At 37.7% G+C, this 24649-nt stretch overlaps 1 pseudogene; it reads left to right on the top strand.

Annotated features, from left to right (window-relative positions):
* Positions 1 to 8219: 8219 nt before the first annotated feature.
* Positions 8220 to 10968, top strand: LOC110680792 (annotated as a pseudogene).
* Positions 10969 to 24649: the final 13681 nt, after the last annotated feature.

Here is a 24649-nt window from a genome sequence, read left to right as displayed (position 1 = left end):
GTCCAGACCAACTTCTTAAAGCCGCTTCAGAAATTTGTTATACAGCTTTTTAGGAGCGCTACTGGCTACCGCAAGCAGGCCCGTTTTCTGGTAGGGTCGTTTGGCTTGGCTCGTTTTATATTGAACGCAGAAAATTTGTTATAGAGAAGCACAAATACTGAAACCAGAGGTTCCAATTGAACCGTCAAACGTAGTTTCAATCGAGCAAATTCAATAAGACTCAGAAAGATGTTACGCAGAAGACACGATGGATGAGTGTTAATGAAAAGCGGTACAAAAGTGACGTCATTGATAGGCTTGGTTTCTTCTTACGACTGACGGGATGACACGCACACTAACGTATTCCTCGAATTACCTTAATTATTGATGGTTATATATTGCAATAATGTTTATGAACAAAGTCGAAATGCTCTCCACCCTTGTCCAGTATAATAATACTCTCTGATTGAACAGACCCAAGCTAAACGTCATATCGACCGATCCCTACCATAAAGCGAGCGTGTTTCCGGCAGCCATTGGCGCTTGTGAAAGGCTGGATAGAATCTAAAATTTCTGAAACATCTTTTTGATTTCATTCTAGTCTAGTGTCTGGATGTTTCTGGAAACTTAATATGTTGCAATCAACGTTCAATAACCATCTGAAAACTGACCGTTTCAGAATCCAGCAGAATGGACAATAGTCTTCAGAATCCATTGGTTTCTAAATCATAGACACTTACCTAAGGGACTAGATTCTCAGAACAAACCTGGCAGCGATAAATATTTTCCAAACGCCCTCCAATGAACTGTTTTGTATAATCAGGGAATTCGGGGTGTCACCAAAAATGTTTTAAAACCATTTCAAAAGTGGCCACGTCACTGATGGACTTCCGGAATATCATAGTATATGACCAGGCATTGCAGAATTCGCTCTCATTTGAGTGTGAAGCACGATCAAAGCAAGCAAAGAAAAGCATCCCATCTGTTGCGCTCCACGATCGTCATTGTATCGCAAGGTGTAACAAGTCTGATAAATGGAAGCAGCGAGCGAGAGCCCCAAAGAGAGAGCGATGATAAAACCCATTTTTCTCGCTTGTTTACCGTTGGGGATAGGTGTTTTTCTTTACTGGCACCATAAACAATCCACGAACTTCCAATAGCAATAGTGCCCCCAGGCTTGGAGCATGTTTAGAGGGGTTTTATCATGCACTGTTATCCCCCCAATCTGATCAAAGTTGTAGCAGTGCACGATAAACAGTCTCTCATAATGTGCAGCATGTTATGATAGTTACAGTGAGCGATACGTGAGAGATTCTCTCTATTTTCTCAGGATTCAATCCCTGTATATGACCAATATTACCAGAAATTTTTCACGAAGATTGATGCGTAACGAGCCATAATTCAGAATCATTTGAAAGAGACCACTTAAAACTTAAGAGCTTAGAATGGCAAAGCAAAATAATGTTTAGCTGCTTTAGCTTGGGCAGATTTCCCTAATAAAAATAGAATAAATCAGAGGCGCATCCACGTTCGGATTCCTAAGCTGGAAATTGAAAGTGGTCCAAACGCAAAGGATGTCAGTCGTTATAACAAGACTTAGAAAGCTTTCCGTCTTTACTCGACTGGTAGCGACTGAGTACCTTAAAGATGTGATAATAAAGACCTGTTGCCTGAAATAAAGCATCCTAAAAGGAATAAAAAGAGGGCGGAAGATAGACCAACTAGTTATCAAGAAAACAAAACGAAACCTAATAGGAGTTTTATTCCTTATACCATCAGAGCAGATATTTCTCTAAGATTCAAGATTTTTTTAAAGAATTCTTCGTGACATTACGACAAGTATTACCGTATGTGTTGTTTCATGGTCTTCTCAAGGAATTTCATCAGAAATTATTTTAGGTATGTTCAGATATAACTTCGGAAAATTTGGCTGATATATCCAAAGAAATATGTCCACGAATATTCCTAGGGAATTTCTCCAAGAATTTTGCTTAGAAAACCTCAAGAGTTCAGCCTAAATTTTCCCAAAAAGTACCACAGAAATCGATTTTCTCCAAAGATTATTCTGGAAATCATAAAAATTTCTTCATAAATTCTTTGAGCATTTTTTCAAGAAAGTCATAGTTTCTCCAAGATTCTATCCAGTAACTTTTTCTTTGCTTCACTGTGTACAAAAGATTTGACAACAATTGTCACCACTTCCTTTCAAAATTCGACCAATAACATTTCCAGAAATGCCGTCAGAAATTTCCAGGGATTTCCTATGAAATTAGCTTTCAGGATTTATATAAGATTTCAGCTAGAAATTAATCTGAAGATATTTTCAGCAATTACATCGGAGGAACTACCTAAAGGAACTTTTCGAACAACATTGGACAGAATTTCGAAAGGAATTTGTGCAGGAATGATTGGTAAAATAATTGTAGTATTGACTGGTGTAACTTAAATAGACTTTTGAAGATTGCATGGAAATGTTTTGAAAAACCTTTTAAGAAATAGGGGAAGGGGTGGTAAAATGAACACCTTAAGGAAATCATCTTGTTTCTGATAGAAAAACGAGGAATATGTATAGTTTTATCGCACACGATCAAAAACAGGGATGTTAGCTAAAGCAGCAACACGACTTCAGACCAAAATAGCTAAATTTTCACATATTTTTATCGCCAGCAAAACCCAATTGAAATGTTCATTTTACCTGCACTATGTGGGTAAAATGAACAGCTGTTGGTGGTAAAATGAACATCATGCAAAAAACGTGAGCAAAACTAATATTTTTAACAATTTTCGCTGCATTCCCGAAAATTTATCTATAGATGATTGTAACCCATTCAAAAAAAAAATGTAAAACTTTCAGATTTGACATCACATCACAACGATATTCTTATCACTGAAAAACCTCAAGACCTCCGAGCCAAAAGTTACGTCAGCTCCAATTTTCAAACGTGGTTTTCTAAAATCTTAGTTTTCGTTGATATTTTTACTTCAATTGACCTCCGAATCAATCCAAACACTCGGATTTATGCTCTAAATCGTCCGTGCGTAATAAAAATTCATTGAAATTTGTTTTTTTCTCGGTAAAAGGCACGGTGTTCATTTTACACCCCTGTTCATTTTACCACCACTTCCCCTATTTGGAAAAACTGCAGGGATAATATTTGGATTGAATGCTGGAGAAATTCCTAGAAAACAAAAAAAGATTTATTTGAAGAACCCCTCAAGGAATGATAATGATTTTTGAAGAATCCACATGGATTTTTTTTCATCTGTAGAGCCTTTTAACCACTGCTTCCATTATTGAGGAATATTGTGGTATGACCCATATTTATTTGGTGCTCATCAAATATCCTTTCACAATTGAGATGTGATAGACATTCGTTGATGTGTCACACTTTCCCAACTGGGCACAACCGTTTTATAAAGTCTATTTCCTATTAGGACTACCTTGCCAAATTTCCAAGGGCTCTAATAACCCTTTACCAATGTTAACATTCTTTGATAAGCAATGCTCCGCAGTTTCGTTTTCAGCTTGACAAACGACATTCAGAGGATTGGATTTTCCTTTCTTTTTAAGATGATGGATAGGCGGAAGAATTCTTTCTGGGTTTCTTGAAAAACAAAATCCTGAAACTAAAACTCTGCAATAAACCTTTGTGGATTTCCTCGGAGAAATTCTGTGGAAATCTTTGGAATATCTCCTACAGTAACAACTGAGAATTCGGTTCAAGTATTAGTAAAAACATATTTGGAGGAGAATCTAGGGTAAGTTTGGAAAAATGGGAAAATTACTGAAGACAATAGTTAGGTAGAACTCATGGATTTCCTGGAAAAAATTATGGAGAATTTTTTTCTAACTAGATTTTAAATTGCTGAAAAAGTAATAGGTTGTTTCCGAGATACAACCGCCAAGTTGACGTTGGATAACGTTAGCTTCTTCTATTTCCTGGCTTGAGACAGTCACGAACTTATTGAAGATTTCTACTGATAAAAAATCTAGTCAATTTTCATACTATTTGTTGCATGTCAATGCTGACCTATTATGGACATTGTGTGTTATTTTTGGTTGGTTCGGTTAACACTTCAACACCGATAGAACCGGTCGATGGAAGAAGAAGCATGAGCGGTAACTCTGCTACCCAAACAAATATCCCGGTTGAACGTTGCATGATCAACTTAGATTGGTTGCTTTTAGTGAGTTCCGAAGCCTGTTTCAGGTTGCGGTACATCTCCATGAAGTCCGTGAACTCCATGTTCTCCTCTTGGCTCAAATCGATGTTAAGGTGATTATAGAACGAAGCCACACCTCAAATTTTCAAGAGCACAAGACGAAAAACCGAAAAGCGCTCCGCGTTGAAAATTTATCCCAATGGTCACCTTCAGCAAGCAAGCAATTTGATTGGTTTTTCAACGCGAACTGATGACAGATTTCTCCAGTTTTGTGCTCTGGAAAATTCAAAAGATTGGCTTCGTTTTATAATCACCTTAAAGTTGCCAGTCACGATGATCGGCATGATCTCCTTTTGATTCTCGAAGAAGTTCCGCACCACGACGAACTTCTTCTGCTTCGTCCTGGTATCCGGGGGAAATGTGAAGGTAAATCTGCAATTCCAGAGCTCGGCCGTCATGGTTCTGCAGAAAGCGAGTGGCCTAACTAATCGGTTTGTTTGAGGGATACCAACCTGTGCGCGATCTACGCCAAGCGTGTCAGCATCATGCCGAAGGACATCCAGCTGACTCGTCGTATCCGTGGAGAACGCGCTTAAATTGAATTGCAGTACAATTTCAAACAAAACGGCCCTTTTCAGGGTCACAACAATGCATTCGACGTAAAAGAGTTACAACCAGAGACATTCATCTATTACTATTAATTGATTAATTAATTTATTTATTTATCAAATTATAATTTTGGTTGATTAGTTTTCAATGGAGATAAATGGCAAAACAAAGTTTACCTAGGTTCCCGTCGCTCTGGTCGGGCGGTGTTAGCATTTTTTCAGTCTTCTCTGTGTGCGTATTTCGAATTCGATCGACACTTTATTACCAAATCAAAAATCAACAAAGCTGTTGCTGATTAGTTTTAGCTCTTTGTTTGACAAGTTGATACTCTGATCGCTCTAGCATGCATTTACATGTAGGTAGCGACGACGACAACGGCATTATTCAAAGTAAGTAATTATGTAAGGATGCTTAAAATATATCCCCAAGCCCGATATCATCTTCTAAACTCGTACCAATTAGCTCATACGGTTGAAATAATTAAATTTCTGTTATATATCAGGGATTTCCTTAGGAAATTGCATACATTTAGGCGTTTTCATTGCAATTCTTGAAATTAACTATTTATTGTTTCCTTAAATATTGCATTATAAGAATTGAGCAAGCATATTCGAATTCAGGGAGCTCATATTCATTATGTAGAGTCGCATTGACAAGTGATCAATTTCACTCCGAAATGGGATCCGCGATTTTCTATTTAAGGAATGATTTTTAGCACTTAAAACACATTAGTTAGAAAAATTTGGCACATGAGCCAAAGAGGCTGGCCGTCGTACATGTTTTCCTGCATTTAGTTGTTTGGCAATTTTCAACATTATTGAAACATACTAGAAAAACCATTAAAAATTATCAATTTCACCCGAATTACGTCACATGTAAACTTTAAAACGTCAAAACCTTATAACAGCAAGGAAATTTGCTTTTCTATGGAAAAATAAGACATGCCTGGATATTTACCCATTTATCAATAGTTTAGTCATTCAATCAATAGTTTTCATTATTGGAGTCGATCGTAGAAGATTTCCAATCGATTGGTGCAAAAATCTCGAAAAACTAACTACTTTTCGTGACGCGAGCAATTTTCGTTTTTCGAAAAATGTACCCCAGTATGTTGCCGTAAGACGTTATCCAACGTCAAAAATGCGTGCTTATGGGTTATCCATAAACCACGTAGTCATTATTGGGGCGGGAAAAAGGTTCTGACCAATGACCACGGTTACCACTGAGGCAAAAAACTTAATAATTTCTTAAGGATAATTATGATTTGGCGCCACAACGATTATTTTTGAAATTTTTAAGTTTGCTTATGATGTGGTGAAGAATTTCAGTAATAAATTTCATAAGTCAATCAATCAAACCGCAATGATATAATTTAATTCGAACTATCAATCGATAATATTATTCGCCTTTATTTCAGGCGTGCTCAAAATTGACATGTTATGATAAAATGTGATCTGTTTTCGATTAACTTGTAGCCAACATCGAAAGCGGAGTAGTTCTTCTAGCTATTGCTATGATAATTACTTCAAGTAATTGTTGTTAAAGAATTCAAAGCTCTCACTTTATGAAACTTATGATCCCATTTTCGAAATGTTTAAGCTTGCAATGAAAACCGTTAATTTGGCTGGTTCATAAGTCTTGATTTATAGAAACCTAAGTATTTTTGCCTCAGTGTACGAATTGTAAAATTTGTGTATGAACAAATGACCATTAGGGGGTTGGGAAAAATAACCGCGTTGTTAATGGTAACCACTTAACTGCATTTCTATGCTGTCACTTCAATATGTTACGAAAAGAAATCTGTTTTCTGCAATAACGCAAAGAGAGCAATAATGAAGAGAAACCCTTATGCAAAAACAACACAAATTTTGTCTTTTGAAGCGGGTTAGTGGTGCAGTAAACGTATGCACTCAATTATGCTTGCATATATAATGCATACCTACAGGAGTTTAACTAAATCATACCTACATGCGTTTGTTTGATGTTATTGTTCAATAATAAATACATGCTGATGCGAGAAATGTACATTTATAAGGTTCCAATATGCGTCGACGATCGACGCGCCACGATAATTCATGGACGGAGGGTATTAGTTGGAGATGATGATTTCGAAATTTTGAAGTAAACATCACCTCCAAACACTAGCGATTTGCGGTGGAATGTTGAAGGTTTGATTACGAATTGTCTGAGAATCCAAAACTTTAACGTTCAAGGATCCGTCATCTTAATCATCGAAACTTCAACAGCCATTTTCTGTTCAACTGAATTTACTCGTCGAAAATGTGTTCACTGTTTTCAGTGAACACATTTTCATGAATATATTCATGATTTTGAACGCAAAACTGCTTTTGAAAAAATATCGAGTTGATGACGGATGGTCCTCCTTTAAGGCTCAAGAATCCATCATTCAATCATCAGCAATCATTGCCAACCAAAAACCAGTTTTTTTGTTTTGCTCAAATTTGAAGCAACCCTCATGAAAATCTATCATTGCATTACAGGTTGCAAGTGTAATGCAATGATAGATTTTCATGAACATTCCTTTGATTTTGAGCAAAAAAACTGGTTTTGAAAATTTGTAAAACGATGATGGTTATTTTCCTCTTAAACGAATTCTCGTCATTCCATGTCATCAGCTCAAAGTTTGGCGTTTCCTAGTAGTAAAGAGGCATTACAAATGTAATTCAATGTTCTGTTGATATGTCTACTCGCGAAATTGTCCTTCATTTATTATAACTAGTTCTATCGCATTTTATGTTGGTGGTAAAACACACGAGCAAAACTTGCTTGGCTTGGCTCAAACGTCAAATTCGTGAACTCGTGAAGGAGTATCCCATAGAAATTCTCTGTTTTTCAAAATCTTGAGAAATCACCAAAAATGCCTGCTATTCGGAACTACTAAGTTATATATTTTGTACGATATGGGCACATTTTGTTGAAACATTTCCTAGGCGTTCCGGTCTTGTACGACACGTTAGTGATAACATCCGATTCACCCGCATCGACGACTCAGAAGCTCCTCGTGCCCAAATGTCCTTCCCCACAAAACTTTTTCGCGCCATTTGAGCCCACCGCCTGCTCCGAGCGCTACAATACAATTCATCCGCTTCGTCGTCGTCGTCCACGTCTTCGTCAGACTATGAACACGAAAATCTGTTCACAAATTCGATGCCTTCAAACGGTGGCCCTGGCCGGGATGTACAACGTCATTGTAAATCATACGGCCACCACAGGTAGTTCACCTCCGACCCCTACCCAGATTGTCCCCGTTGTCCACATTACCAAGCCTCTTGAGCAAAACCTCCGTCAAATCCCGAATCCCGTAGGAAAGGTAACTAGCCACAATCTGCAGGCTGTCGGTAACCTCACGCTCCACGTTTGTTTTAAGCTCTGGCACTACTCAAAACTCAGTTTTTACCATGGAACCGTAACTAACCTCAAAAACCTTCTATCCCATCTTCTTCCAGTTGATATAATCGACCAAGAAATGCCACCAACAGCGCAAGAAAGACCGCACGTCGTCATCACCGAGCAGCCCCAGTCGAAAGCGCTGCGGTTCCGGTATGGAGGCGAAGGCCGTTCCGCCGGGTCGATCCCCGGCGTCCACAGCACCCCGGAGCAGAAAACCTTCCCCGGGATCGAAAATCCGGGGCTACAAGGGCCGAGCGGTGGTGGTGGTGTCCTGCGTAACCAAGGACCCGCCCTACCGGCCCCACCCCGCACAATCTGGTCGGCAAGGAGGGCTGCAAGAAGGGAGTCTGCACGGTCGAGATCAACAGCAGCACCATGAGCTACACCTTCAGCAACCTGGGCATCCAGTGCGTCAAGAAGAAGGACATCGAAGAAGCGCTCCGTCTGCGGGAGGAAATTCGGGTGGACCCGTTCAAGAGTAAGTAGATTAGATGATGATCACTCGGCAATATCTAACTTGACCGTTCTTATTTCTAGCTGGATACGGTCACGCCAGGCAGCCTGCCACCATCGATCTCAACGCCATCCGTCTGTGCTTCCAGGTGTTCCTGGAGGGTCAACAGCGGGGGCCGGTTCACGGAGCCCCTGCAGCCGGTGGTGTCCGATGTGATCTACGATAAGGAAAGCCATGTCCGATCTGGTGATTCTGTAAGTTAAGTGACGTAACCGCTCCGGTAGCCGGTGGCAGAGAGATTATTTTGCTGTGTGAGGAAGGTCGCCAAAGAGGACATCGCCGTGCGTTTCTACGAGGACAGCACGGTAACATCGTGTGGGGAAGAATACGGCGAGTTCCAGCATACCAACGTGCACAAACAGGTGGCGAATCTGCTTCCGGACGCCCCGATACCGAACGCTGGAGGTGGAACATCCTGTCATGGTGAGTTGATCTGATGATCTTCAAGTTTGCGACCTGTTATCTAACCTAAGTTTTTCCATACCCTCAGGTGAAACATCCAACTGAAGAGGCCATCGGACGGTGCTACCAGCGAACCGCTGCCATTCGAGTTGACGCCCCTTGACTCAGGTAGGCGTAGATTCTGGTCACTAAAGCGGTGACCATACTGAAAAAATGACTCTCCGGAAAATGAGGTCTTCAAAAAGATCCTTCTGGAGGGATCAGTTCAGACCGGGAAAAGAACCCTCCGATACAGGAATCCGATGAAAGTTATAGTGTTGGACACTCCAGTCGCTGAGAACAAGCAATTGTGGCGGAGCAAATTCCAAGCGATCAGAAAACGACCGAATGGATCGAGCGAAACGAATTCGGACGACGTCAACAACAATAGTCGGTTTCCAGTGAAGACAATCAGTTGCTCTCGAATGATTCCGTTGAACAGCAAGTTCCCAAAAGAGGACGAAGATAAGACTCTTAACGAACTGCTGGAACAAGTGGCTGAGCTTGATGAAATTTACACTGATCATCAGCTGCGTCGTGAAAATATGATCATCGAAAACGAGTTGAAAATTTTGGAAAGACCATTCCCACTGGTTTGGACGGAACTGGAGATAAGATGGATATTGACGATGTCTTTGACGATGCCGCTACTTACACTAGTCTGCAACGTGCCTTTAAGAATTCCCGTTCCTCTTGCGTTAGGCCCTCCAGTTCCACCAAGACCTCATTTTCAACTAGAACTAGAACCGGGAGTCTACGATGCTGTTGAACCCATGCTAATTTGTCCACCCTCCATTGAAATTGGGCTCATTAAAACGTGAAAACAAAGAAGACGAAAAACTTCCTCCTCTTCCTCCCAAACGTGCTAAACCCAATTCTCAGAACAAAGAAAATGCCAACATCGATACCGGTGACGAAGCGCTACTCCACAGTATCATTCGGAAGGGTTCCATGCGTAGTCTCACTCCACGTCCTCAGTCTGATCAGATTATCATTATGAAATCTCCCGATAGTCCCCCTAACAAAAAGCTTCCTCCCACTCCTCCAGCTTCACCAACCAAAAACGACTACGGAACGTTACCCAAGAACAAAAAATCCGGTTTCTTCTCGAAATTGTTCTCCCGCAAGAAGAGCAAATCTGATCTTTCCGCCAGTACAACAACCCTTACTCAAAAGAGCACTCCTGGGAGCTTCCAAGGGAACCCAGCTTGGCAAACTTCGAGTCGAACGATTCCACTCGGGACTCCGTTCGCAGCAAGACATCGGTCACCGGAAAAGGGTGGCGATAAGCGAAAACCAGGCAAGCCTGTAGCTCGCAGCGTTAGCAGTGTTTCCGCCAAACGACCAACTACGAATCCAATCCAGATGTGATCTACATCCCTCTGAAGGGGGATGGTCCCACAACTACCCTCACTACCCGCACCGGAAGCGGCACTCATCTGTCTCTTCCGGGAAATGATTCATACGAACGGGCCAGCACAGCCTCCCTTCCTCCCTTGGGACAGGAGAGCAGTCAGTTGCCCTTCAGCTGGACGTTCCTATCCAGGACGGCAATATGGAACTTGTGGGCCATTGCCGATGCTCGCAGTATAAAAAATTTAGTCGAAGGAGACTACGGCATCAAACTTGATTCCCAGCGTGGATCTAACCGAAGCCGAACACTTTGCTCTCTACACCTCGATAGCGCCAAATGCCGCGCTAAGCGAGTTTGACGAAACCTCCGCCTACTACGCCCCCGTCGAGCCCGGCCCCCTTCCATACTTACGCCCTAATAGTACGGCTTACAGCGCTGATGTCTAAGCAAAACACCGCAACTGTTTCGCATCTAATTTTGCCCACATTCATGTTTCTAGATAAATCTTACCTTACACACAACCCCCCATACACGAAAACCATCAGCTAATCATTTTTATTGACATGTTATACTTATTTCCATATGTTTGTAGCCAAACGAAAGAAACGCAAGCCTAACACCTGGGGGGACACCCCAGAACACATGCCAGAAGCAGCCCGTAAGTGTCCTCCAGCCTCTTCCCGTGATCTCACTCTATCTCTCAAATGTTCAACCTCCCATATCGTTTCGTCATCTGCCATGCAGTACACACTAACAGTCGCATCGAAGCATCATTTTAATTTAAAACCCAAAAAAAATCTATCACTCACATGCTCTCACTCACTCACCGACATAACGCTCTTTCTCTTTCGCTCTCTGTACTCGTATGGGGTTGGCGGTCCTGTCCTTCTGTTACCAAGCACTTCACCACCCATATGATTCGGCGCCTAGTTTGATATTCGACGTAACCTACTTTGATGGTTACTAGCGCTAACAGAAACAAAAACTCTTTTGGTGTTGGTTGGTATTTTATTGGAATAATAAAAAAAAACGCAAAAACCTATTACTAAGCCATTTGGGATATTGGAAAATTTGTTCATTGGATACTAAACTGTTGAAACGTTGGCTAAAAGCCAAGCATAACACATTGTTAATTAGGGACAAAGAAATTGGTATTGTACGAAAATCGAAGGCATTTGAACAAGTTAATCAAGCAACAATACAATCGACGAATCGGACAATTTGGATCGAAACTAACCCACAAAGCCGGTGGTAGATCAAAGAGAACACAATCAAGCGATACTAGTCACAAACTTGAGCTCAAATCCGTTCAATACTTAAGATTCTTGAGGGACAGTTTTTTTGAAACAGCTGAAGAGAATGATAATCGTGTTTTTTTTTTTTATCTGAAAATTATTTCAGACTTGCGATCAATGTTTTCTACTTGGAAGATTAGTACAGTTAAGGTTATTTTTACTTGTAATATTTGTATGTTGAACGTAGCGAAAACAAATACTTATTAAAAAAGAAGTAAACACAATTGTTAGTAGATAATAAATGCCTGTTGAAGATGATCAAATATTTTTGAAAGATCAGGATTTTTGTAGCGGCGAAGACGTACAGGCAGTTTTTTGGTTGCAATAAAACGTGGAATAAATATACCATTTGATTATACAAACAATTACCGAGGACTTTCTCTTTTTCTCTCTGTCAAGATGTAAGACGTTAACTTTTAGGTTTATTGGTGGGAAGCTCGGTTCATTGTACATGAATGTAAGTCATACTTTGCTCTTGTTTTGTGCGTTTTTCTGTTTTCGTTCTCGAGCATGGTTTTCGTAGGTTAATCTAAGTTTAAGACGCTTTTCTGTTTGTCACTCACAACCATTTACGATCAATTGGTTACCATCATCGTACATTAGTCTTGTATCTTTAATTCATTTTTCTTGCATGTTGGCTTACTAACAAATCTGTTCATTCGATCGAATTTATCATTTGGAAAGTCAAATGAAAATTTAACACAGTGTTCTCAATTTTGCAGGCATCCCGTACTACGCAACGTTGGGCAATGTGCCGGAGAAGCTATCAAAACGGAACCTAGAGGTAAGTGGTGAAATATCTACACGTGGGTTAATTTTTGGCTTGAAATTAATGTGAGGATAAAATGTTGGTACAATCTAAAAAATATTGTGGTTGAACACACAAACAATTTCATGACCAGAAATACCTTACAATGTATTTAGAAATGATTTCAATAAATTTTCCTATTTTTTTTCAATTATTTCAATTAAATTTTTCAAATTGCTACGAGATGGTGGAGAAAAATCTTCCAAGCTTCTAAAAAATTGATATCTTAAAAATGCCGTAAGATTTCAAGAACTTTTTTTTTGTTTTTGCTAATACATTTCAGTGGCACAATTTTGATGATATAGTGAATAACATTTATTGAAAAATTAATTACCCAATATTTGGGAGGGTAAAATAAAAAAGGGTGGATTTCAACCTATTGAAATGAATAAAAAAAATGTAATTTGAAAAAATTTACATACATAAGTATAAGTAATGTAAACCAAAATAAGGTACTCTATATAACTACGGCTTTATTTCACAGAGCTTCAAAATTGGTTTTAGAAAAAGTGACTTTTCTAAAACCGACCTGATTTCAACAATTGAGCTGCATTGACTGGATTAGTTTGGATAGAATGATGTTGTCCAGTCGGTGGTTCGTATATATCTGCTTTATTCAAAATCATTTCCTTACGCTAGCCTACCTACTGAGTGGCGTGACACATACTTTCTGCTGTGTAAGCATTTGGTAGTTCATCGTTCTACAACGGCCTGAATGTTATGATTATCCAGCATAACATTCTGTCGTTCGACTTCTACTTCTTACCGATCGCGTTCCACAGGCGTAGTCAGGGTGTATCCGCCACACGCCCTATTTATTTACTTTTAAATTTTTATCTTATAGTTGAAAATTTAAAACATTTAGTTTATAATGGTTGAAACGTAAAACATTTAGTTTGAAATACATGTTTATTTTTAATTCTAATAATTTGAAATGTAAATGTGTTTAACTAATGTGATCCATTGTAGATCGCCTTTGATATCTCATATCTCCAGCTCAGTCTTCTCAAGACTCTACAGAACTAACATTAGAGATACTCATTTATGTGAAATGGAATGATATTTGTTGGTATAATTAAAAACGAAAGTGGTAGCGAGCTCATCCGCCACACGTCCTAAAAATATTTTACTGTATTATATGGTTATAAAATTGATGGATTTGTTATAAAAGGTTTTGTCCTACTTTTATGAATTAAATCTACCTTATCTTTTATTCGAATCGCTACATTCGGTCTTCTGTCTTCTACTACAGGGTACGGTCCCTCATATACTGTACTAAACTTGTTCCCTGTTTCATTTTTTATTAACAATAACTGTCCAGTGACATAGTGTAATTCTTTTGTGTTTGTATTTAATTTTAGAGTTCTTCTTGTTTTTTGCTTCAGTTAATGATTTGTGTGCTGCTTGTTGTGTTGCTTGAATTTTTATTTTTAGTAATTTTGAATAATCGTCCAAATTGTAAATGGGTGTCAGAATCGGAGGAGGATCGCTTAAAACTTGATGGCAGTTTACAATGTTTTCCAAACACTAACTCAAATGGAGTTTTTTCAGTCTCCAGATGAGTTGTGGTATTATACGCAAATTGATAAAACTTGGTCCATGATGACCATTTCTCCAGATTCCTGCTGCATAGATTCTCAAAAAATTTCCTAAACTCTTATGCGAGTTTTCCAATGCGCCTATCGACTGATGGTGATAAGCAGTTGAATTTAATTTAGAAATTTTTAAAAGTTCACAAATTTTTGTAAATAACTCTGACATAAATTCTGTTCCTCGATCAGTAGCAATTTCATCGGGAACTCCATAATTTAATATAACATTCTCTACAAAAGCTTTTAGCAACAATTTTGGTTGATTTGTTTAATATTGGTGTCGCAGTGATGAATTTTTCAATTTACACTGTGTTGTTAATATGTATGAATGACCTTCATAACTAGGCACAAGTGGGCCAAACCAAATCTAAATAGATTTTGCTGAATGCACTATTTGCCGTTGTTGTTACGATCTGTGGTACATTTTTGGGTTTTATGTGTTTATTTATGAAATTGGAAATATCCTTTTTCATAGTCGACCAAAAATATCGCCTTTGTATGTTCTTTAGTGTTTTCGCGATACCTGGCATGGCCTGCCGTAGGCAGTAAATGAAATCATTTATTATGAGATCTTTCTCCATTTTACTTTCAATGTGCTTTATCTTCTGATCCATTATTCTCAATGGTGGCATGCCATTATTTAAGTTGTTGGTATGTATCATGTTGTAAAATTGTTTTCCTGGATCAGTATTCTTTATTACGAGCTCGTTTATTTTGTTTATTTTGCACATTTCTTTCAGCATGATTAATTTTAATTTGATGTTTTGGAGCATCAAATCTTGCTTCAGGTATTACTTTGTTTTCATTAAAGATTACTTCGATTGACAATCCTGATAATGAATGCTGGCCAGCCATTTCATTATTTGGATCCCCATCAGAATTCTCTTTTGCTGATTTACTTCGCGTGGTCACTAGAACATCTTGGTCAATTTTCTTGTTTATTTCTTTTAAATTGTCGCTTGTCATCCTAGATAAGGCGTCTGCCAATACGTTGTCTTTTCCTGGAATATACGTTATACTAAAATCATACTCTTCCAGTGCTAACCTGAATTTAGTTAGCCTACTAGAAGGTTCCTTCATTGAAAACAAATAGACTAATGGTCTGTGGTCTGTTTCCAAATCAAACTTTCTTCCATACAGATATGGTCTGAAATGCTTGATCGCCCAAACTACAGCCAATAGTTCCTTTTCAATAGTTCCATAATTTAATTCTGATTTGTTCAGTGCTCTGGATGCATATGCTACTGGTCTTCCGTTTTTTCGGTTAGACAGCACTGCTCCAAAGCATACCCCTGACGCATCAGTTTGCAATTTAAAAGAATTTTCAAAATCCGGGTAATCCAAAATTGGTGGGTTAACAAAATTAGTTTTTCAATATTTCGAAGCTTTGTTGACATTCTGGTATCCATTCAAATACTAACCTTTCCTTGTCAACTGATTCAATGGAATACAAATCCTTGAAAAATCTTTTATGTGCTTTCGATAGTAGTTGGCGAAAGCAACAAAACGTTTAACTTCATCTGCTGTTTTAGGTACAGGCCAATTTTTTATACTTTCTATCTTCGAAGGATCAGGTCGAACTCCTTCTTCCGATATGAAATGTCCCAAATAAAGCAACTCTTGCTGCAAAAAATTGCACTTAGCGGGATTTAATTTAAGATTAACTCCCCTAAGTCTTTCAAAAATAGCAATAAGGTTCTTATTGTGTCTTCTAGTGTCTTTGCCAAAAACTATTATATCGTCTAGATAAACTAAACATTTTTCCATATTCAGTCCCGACATCGCGACTGTCATTAATCTTGAAAAAGTTGAGGGACTAATTTTTAATCCCATTGGCAGCCTGGTCATTTGAAATTGACCAGTGGCTGTTGAAAAAGCTGTTATAGGTCTACTTTTAGGATCTATCTCACATTGATAGTATCCCTGCGAGAGATCCAAGTGCGTGAAGTACTTGGCCCCTGCCAGAGAATCTATAATGTCTTCGATATTTCTAATTCAAACCTATCATCTTGAAGAGAATTGTTTACCTTTCGGTAATCAATTACCATCCTCCATTTTTTTTTTGTCATCGCATGACTTTTTGGGTACGAGGAGCATGGAGATATGGTTTTGTGTATACTGGTTGCGTATTTTGCTTAACGGCAATCGATGGTGATAAAATTTTGGTTACCGATAGCTTATCGTCTGATAGACAAAATATATCGTTGTACTTCAGGCAAATTTTTCGAATCGTGGCTTTTCCTCACGAGATAAGTGATTAATTTTTAATTCCTTTAACAATTTTTCAGCTCTATTCGAGTCAGTTTTGACATCATCAAGTTGAATTATATTATATTGACCAAGCTTTTCCATTTTTGGTTGCAGTTCATGCAAAAGAACTGTTTTCTTGATACATTTAAAATTTTTACTGGGATCTTCCCATTGTTAGGTTTTACAATTGAATTAGCTATAAAAACGTATGGTTTGACTTCCTCACTTAATAACACCTGAGGTTCGTTTACATTTACCTCTACAAATGCTGTGATCTCCGTTCTAGCGGGTACACATATAAATGACATATTTGGTGTGTTGAATGGTATTTTAATTTTGCAATTGTTTACGTATGCAATTAGTGTTTGTTCCTTGAAGTTTAATATTGTTTCATACTTTGTACAAGAAATTTTTTCCAAGCAAGGCAGGTATGCTAGGGGGTAATCCCTTGACAACATAAGCCTTGATTCCAAAAACTGTTTGTCCATAGCAAAGACAAATATTAATACTTTCCTGACGACAAAGTTGAACCATTTATTCCTCTTATTTTAATTTTGTCATTTTTGTCAATTGCTGTTTCACGGGGAACAAGATGTGCTGAAATAATAGAACAACTTGCTCCACTGTCTAAAATAAATGGTACCTGTTCATTTTTTGATGTTGAATGTTATCGATGGTAGCCTTTCCCTACATTACTCACGAAAAAGCTCGATAATATTCGCAACATCTTCTTCCTGTTGTTGATTTGGTCGCTGTTTGAGGTTCTTGGACAGCTACATTGGCATGTACGTGTCTATCTCTGTTGTTGTTACCACGGTTTTGTTGTGGATAGTTGTTATTATTGTTGGGTTGTTGTCTATTTCCGGGAGGTTGCTGGTTTTGGTGGAAGCCTCTACCTCGGCCTCTGCCATAACCGAAACCTCTTGCTCTGCTTCCTCTTCTTGTCCGAAAATTAGAACTTCTTCCCCGATAGTTTCCTCTATAAAACCCTGAGGGGCCAGCATGCATCCACATAGCCGTTTCCTCCTCATTGGTGTGCACCTCCAGAGCATCACTTATCGCTCTGGTAAGTGTGCCTGGATTCCTTGCCTTGAGGAAAAATTGCGTCCTAGAGTCCTTCAAACCCTGCATGAAGTTTCGGATCGCGATGGGTTGTACGATGGCCTCAGCCGCCGCCTCATCTGCGAATGTTCCGTTGGAGACGTGAGCAGCTGCAAGCTTTGCTGCTAGCTCACCAATCTCCTTCCCGTAGTCCGTTAAAGTTTCTTGTTTTGTTTGATCGTGGCCATTTCCGACTCAATGGCCTGCGGAATAAATTTTACAGAAAATTTAATTTTTAGAAGCCTTTTGGCTTCGGCCATGGTCACCGCCGTGTTTATTACACCGTGCGCGGGACCAGTCAATCGAGTTTTTACAAATTTTCAAAATTTCGATTTCTGGGAACTCCATCGTTATAATCTTTAAGGAGGTCCGAGTTTCAAAAAAAACTGGAAAGCTTTTCAGCTTCCCCGTTGAATTTATCTACCAGCTTTTAGGGCAGTGCCCAAATCTAGTTTTGGAGCCATCTTGGGTAAGGTTTCTTCCCCGTCTGATGATTCCGAGTGGTCCTCCTCTGAGTCTGATTCTTCACTAATAATCTTTTGAATGGATAGGTCCTTTTTGTTTGAACTTTTTAATAATTTGATACAATCATTTATGATCACTCTCAGATCTCTATATTGTTTTGATAGATTTACTCTTACTTTTTATCTTTTACTATGATTCTCAATCTATCTTTGAGTTTTAGTAATTCTTTAATCTTGCTATTTTTTTTCTCTAGTCCGAATTACATTTTTTTCAAGCTAGTATGCAATCTTAAAATTGCATCTTGGATTATAAAAATCTATCCATTAAAAAAAATATCAATTTTTTAAAAAATTTTGGTTTACTCACACATTTCTGCTTTTCTCTCTTTTGTTTATCGTTAATCTTCTTCTTTTTCCTTAGTTTTCATGTTTTTGGTTGTTTTGATTTCATTATCCTTGTTACCTAAAATAATTTTTTTTTGTGTAAATATGTTTTTTTTTTTTTAATTACCAGTTTATTTGGTTACTCCCCCTGCTCTTTGTTTGTTAATAATTTTCCATTGTCTGGTTGAGTTCTCGATATTCAAAACAACAGCGTCTCGCGCCATCCCGTGGCTGCTTTGTGGCTCGATTTTCGCCAATTGCTGCTGCTGCAACTCCAAATACGGCCTCACCTTATTTGCTGTTTGGCCTGGACTTCCTCGTAGCTTAATCAATATCAGTTTCCTCGTGCAGCGTCCGTTTCTCTGCCATTGTTCATCTCTTTGCGGGGTTAGTCCGAAACGAGAACTTCTTCTTTTCGATTGGTTTATCAAGCCGATTGTTTTCTCTGACGAGCACTTTACTGTTTCTCGATGCAACGAGTCACTGTGTACCGCGTAATCGTAAAAATCTCTTAAAATTTTAGTTTTTTGACATTTGACACGAAAAATAAAATTAACGGAGCACCAGAAAACTAGTCTTTTTCATGTTTCACTTGTTACGTTGGTTTCTCGTTTTCACTTATTAAGCTGGGAGCGTCGCCAGCCGTGCCGTACGTTCGGCAACCCGCTCAGTTTGTTGGCGGTGGCACCTGATAATACTCTTTGCCAATATGTAGCCCACGGCTACGCCAGCCATTACGCAAAGTGCAATGGTTTGTGCTACGTGGTGGACCATTCGGTGCTGACGCGGTGATGGTTGGGCGACGATTTCGTCAGCCGAAAACCAACCCATCGTTTCAGTTAAGTTTTTCCCATGCGATTTAATTTGCAATTAATGTCACGCGTAATGTTCATTCTGGTACACAACTGTTACGGTGATATCGGCCTCAAACACTTCTTTTTTCAAAAACTTTTCATTACACTTGAGTGTAGAATACTTTTCACTTAGTTGCCTAAAACACTAATTTATGGTCTTAATACTGGCTTAGGATCACCATGCATTGACTGGTACGATTGACAGTTATCTCTTTTTATCGGTTCAGTCTTCTACTGACCGTATTCTTCTGCACGGTGCTCCCCTGACCGTTATTATCAGAAAAAAATCTCCATCAAATCTATGCTCACCAGTCGTTTTCTATAGCTAAGCTGCATGTCTGGCAAAAGTTTAAAAAAAATCGTAGGGCCCATTTTTTAAGTTACGCCCTTTTGATTGTTTAACTCCACAAATTCAAAGGAAATCTGAAATATTTGAACGGTTTTCATTAGCCGTGACTACCAGAAGCAATATATCATCAAAATGTGGTAATTAGTTGCTTTATTTATTTATTTGTAACTTATGGGTGGAGTCCAGAAATGAAAAAATCAACAAAATTTTGAATTACGCCCTTTTGGAGGTGCAATAATAAAAAACTACGAAACTTTAAATAGAATAATTAGGCATTCTAATACCATTGAGCATGTTCAAATGTTTTCAATGGCACATTACATTTACATGCCAGCAAAAGTGTTTCACCATTAACTGATTTTTCATAGGCTCAAGTGCTATAAGGCATTACGGAGCCAATTATGTACCACAGACGTAACAACTAGAACAATTATCAATTTAAATCATAGTCACGTGAACATTTACGCCAGTGCTAACAATACTTCATTGGCCAACGCGACTAGGTTTGAGCAAACGTCAAACTCGACCAAAAGTGATGTGAGCGCCACGATTGGCACGTCGGCCAACTACAAAAATATTTGAATTGGGCGCTATTCTGCTGTGTTGTGAAAAAAATAGAGTGTTTACGTATGTTTGGTCTGTGTATGTATGAACTGCTATAGCTCAACTATATCCCCTCGGCTTTTCCGGCTAACTTTGTACTACCCCAGAAACATAAACTTCAATTGCCCGAGTAATGTTAGTATTGACCAAACTATGTCACTCAAGACCACTGTCAATACTTATGTTATCATTTATAGCATTTTTCACAAATTAATTTAGATTTTTCACAAATCTACAAACTTTACATATATGTCCCCGGTCATTTCGATTACACAAACACGTAAAAGTCCTAGATAAATACAATAGTAAAAGCCTTATTTTACTTGTCTACCTTAACAACCAAAACTCTCTTGAGATGATTCTATAACTTAACCTCGAATTTCATTTCCCCGAATATCATTAATCCAAGTGTCATCACGCTGAACGCACTATTACGCTGAATGCTATTGACCGGAATATATAAATACTTTGAAATGCCCCGTGATAATGGAATTCGAAGTACAGTCAACTCTCCCTAACTCGATATTGAAGGGACCATCGAGTTAGGGAGGAATCGACTTACAGAAGACAAAACCAGTGCAACTGCGATCCCTTACCATCAAGCTACCCATGAAAACCAACTTTTAGTATGGTTCTCTAAGTCGATATCGAGATACGGAATATCGAGTAAGGGAGAGTTAACTGTAATACCATTCAACGAACTGGAACCCGATGTGATGGTCTTCAGGTTTATAGTGTTTGGGGTAATGGAATTCAAAGTTAAGGGGTGTATTTTAAAAAAAGACTAATAACACATGGTAAAAACAGAGTTCTTCATGAATTCTGCATAAATCCCAGTTTAGGTTACCGAAAAATTGTAAATTGTTCTGTGGCCCTGTTGGTTACTTGCTGGTCTACTAATCATAACATGGTTCAAATCCTACACAAACTGAAGATTTCTATGTAAAGACTCAACAGCTGCTGTAACCCTGCACAAACAAAAATCATACTTTGGGCGCGGCCCAAACTTTCCCAAGCTGACGAAGACAAAATAATTAAAATTAAGCTCTGTAAGTGCTGCGATTTTAAATTCCATTAAACAAAATGATAACGGATGCTCTAAACTTTGCATTATTTTCTTTCATTTTGTATCGCTGTTTTCTACGTTGTAATTTTTGTTCTACTACTGCTACCCATAACGCTTACTATTTGTATGAAGTATTCGGAGCCTGTATAGATTTCGGTCCCCTACTGTACGTATACATGGGTTTCGTTACACAACTTGTATCAATGATTTTCATGAAAACTAATCTAAATCGTAAGTACATGGGTTCACCAAACTAGTTTGGTTAAATTGTGAAATTGGCTCCGTAATGCTTTATAGCATTTGAGCCTAAGTAAAATCAGCTAATTGTGAAACACTTTGATGGCAAATAAGCACAATGTGTCATTGAAAACATTTGAACATGATTAACGATATTAGAATGCCTGATAATTCTATTTCACATTAGTGTATTTAATGAACCTCCAAAAGGGCGTAACTCCAAATTTTGTGGGTTTTCTCATTCCAAACTTCACCCATAAGTTACAAATAACTATATAAACCAACTTTGATTCCAATTCTAGCAATATATTTATTCTGATAATCACGGTGAATGAAACCCCATTTAAATATTTCAGATTTCCTTTGAAATTGTGGACTTAAACAATCAAAAGGGCGTAACTTAAAAACGGGCCCTACGACTTTTTTTTTTAAATTTTGCCCAGACATGCAACCTAGCTATAAAAAACGACTGGTGAGCACAAATTTGATGGAGATTTTTTTCTGATAATAACGGTCAGGGGAGCACCGTGACTTCTGGTTTTTTGTTTCAAAACGCGTTCGGCTGGTTTAAGCCGTTATAGACATGACAACCCTAGTTGCGGAAAGACCAAGTTGATTTCTTGGAAAAGCTGTAAAATCAGTTCAAAATGTCCATTGGCGAAACTTTGACAGCCCGAAGGTCGTTAAGTCGAATACTGATAGGCCGAAAGGGTCTCTAGGACAAAAGTTAAGACCCTCTTGGGGGTAGTTCGAAAAAGTTTGGAAAAAATTGCTCAAGGAGATGCTTTCAAATAACTTTAGGAAGTCATATTAGTGCTTGATTTAATCTGTATCATTCTTGAGACTACTAGAGGAGACAGCAATTTTATAAAATAAAAGCTATATAGATTTCACGAGACTTTCCATTGGCAATTCCAGACCATTAAAACTAAATAGGAACGATGTGGTCCTAAAATTTCGATAGGAATTCCTGCTCCTTTCAATTTCAATGAAAATTGCTACAATTTTTGGCACTAATTCCTCAAAAAGCTTGCCAGAATTCTTCAAAAATTTGTTAAATCTAACTGCAGTTCAGAAACCATGAAATCAAAATTTTTCATACGATACACCAAAGGGACGGAATAAAAAAGTGTGTTTGAGCTGAAACTATTGAGTTTAACGATTCGACATGTTCTACAAAGTTTCATAATTTGTTGAGTACTTCATTAAGACACTGAAAAAAAATTCACTACATGTGATGTACACTGAGAAAATAAATCAACTTTTTTATTTATTGTCAAAATTGGAGCACGGTGTAAGAAAGTATTGTAGGCGACATCATTTCATGAAAGTTTGTCGAAGACGGAAAAACTCTATCTCTTACACTGACGAAGTTAGGGGGAAGTGATGGGTACCCCCTTGAAAACATATTTTCTCCATAACTTCTTAATTTGAATTTCAACATTTTTATAATGTTTCAAGGTGCTGTGAAAATACACATCTTTGCCGAAGACACTGAAGTGCTAGCTCTTCATTTTTGAAGATTTACGACAATTTTGCCCATTTTTTCACATCCAATTGAAGTGTGCATATCTTGTAAAGTTGCAAGTAGTAGCAGCTAATTTAAGCATCATGATATTCCTCAATCTATATTAACCCTTTCTTTCCCACAGCATTGTTCGACAATTTAACTATCAAAATGGCGTTTCTAAAAAAAAGTGCTTGAACAAAAGTTGTTCCAAATAAGCTATATTATTCAAAATCTCAATAAAAAAAATTTGATTGTTTTTCAATAGTTTGACCCTTAGGTCACTTATTTTGATGTTTGATGAGACAAATGAGCGTATAAATTTATTCCAATCATCATTAAGCTACTCGTACCAATTCGATTTAGCTAGCGTTCATTGAAAATCGGTAGATCACCTGTGCTACCATGGGAAAGAGAGGGTTAATATATGCACAACTAATTGCGGGTCCATAGCAGTTTATTTAATTGAAAGTTGCACTTCCTATAAATAAATACATATTTTTTGTATTTCTTACTTCTCAGTGTAAGAGGTAGAGTTTTTCCGTCTTCGACAAACTTTCATGAAATGATGTCGCCTACAATACTTTCTTAGACAGTTTTCCATTTTGACAATAAATAAAAAAAGTATTTTTTTCTCAGTGTACATTGTATTCAGAATAATAGTAGTGAAAGCTGATTTTCATACAAAATGCTCAACCTTGGCATACTGTAACTATGTTTCTCTATGAACAATTGGTCTGAAATTTTGACAGAGAACTACAAATATACTGTTATTACGAAATATTAAATTTTTCACACTAGCGGCTAAAAAGTTAAGTACCAGGTGAAATCGCACAAAATAATAGTAGTTTTTCTTTTGTATTTTTTTCTTTATCAACAACTTTTCAAAAAAATTGGCTTATCCATACATTTATAGTTTGAGTGGAAATTGCAGAAACAATGAGCAAAGAAAAATTCAAAAACTCAAAATACACCAGATATTTTAATTATTGTAACTACTATTATTTTGAGCGATTTCAACTGGTGCTTAACTTTTTAATAGGCAGTGTGAAAAATTTAATATTTTGTGATAACAGTATATTTGTAGTTCTCTGTAAAAATTTCATACCGATTGGTCATAGGGATACAAACTTATAAAGACTGTTCATTTTATAAAGTGGACACTTTGTTTATGCTATATCTTTTTTATTTATTGATAAAATCGTAATCGGTTTTCTGTGCATTGTTCAACTATTATTCTACAATGCTATGAAAATATAAGATCTTAGAAAATGCTTTTGGTTGAAGAGCTAAACAGTTTTTTTCAAAAACTCCCAAGAAAAACAGTTCGTCAAAGTTTAATATTTTTTTCGCAAAACAAAAATCCTAATTTTTATGAATAAATTGTATGTTTGTACCCTAAACCATTCTACTAAAAGTATGGCTTTAAAAAAATCAATGTGTATTCCACCATTCTCTGACATCAGGTAACATTAGTGAATTATCCATCTATGACCAAATTTGCTGATACACCATCCTTTCACTCCCAGAAAAAGAGAAAAGTAAAAAGCGTATTCAAAACTTGTTTGGATTACTAAAGATACTATATTTGTATAAACGAGAGCTAAATCGTGAGTTTAAACCACAGTACTAAGTATAAATTTGACTGATTATGATAGTTTTACTAA

This window comes from Aedes aegypti, unplaced genomic scaffold (assembly GCF_002204515.2).
Source record: "Aedes aegypti strain LVP_AGWG unplaced genomic scaffold, AaegL5.0 Primary Assembly AGWG_AaegL5_hic_scaff_1858_PBJ_arrow, whole genome shotgun sequence".
Taxonomy (NCBI): Eukaryota; Metazoa; Arthropoda; class Insecta; order Diptera; family Culicidae; genus Aedes; species Aedes aegypti.
The sequence above is the reverse complement of the archived record's forward strand: the minus strand, read 5'-3'. Positions and strand labels throughout refer to the sequence as shown.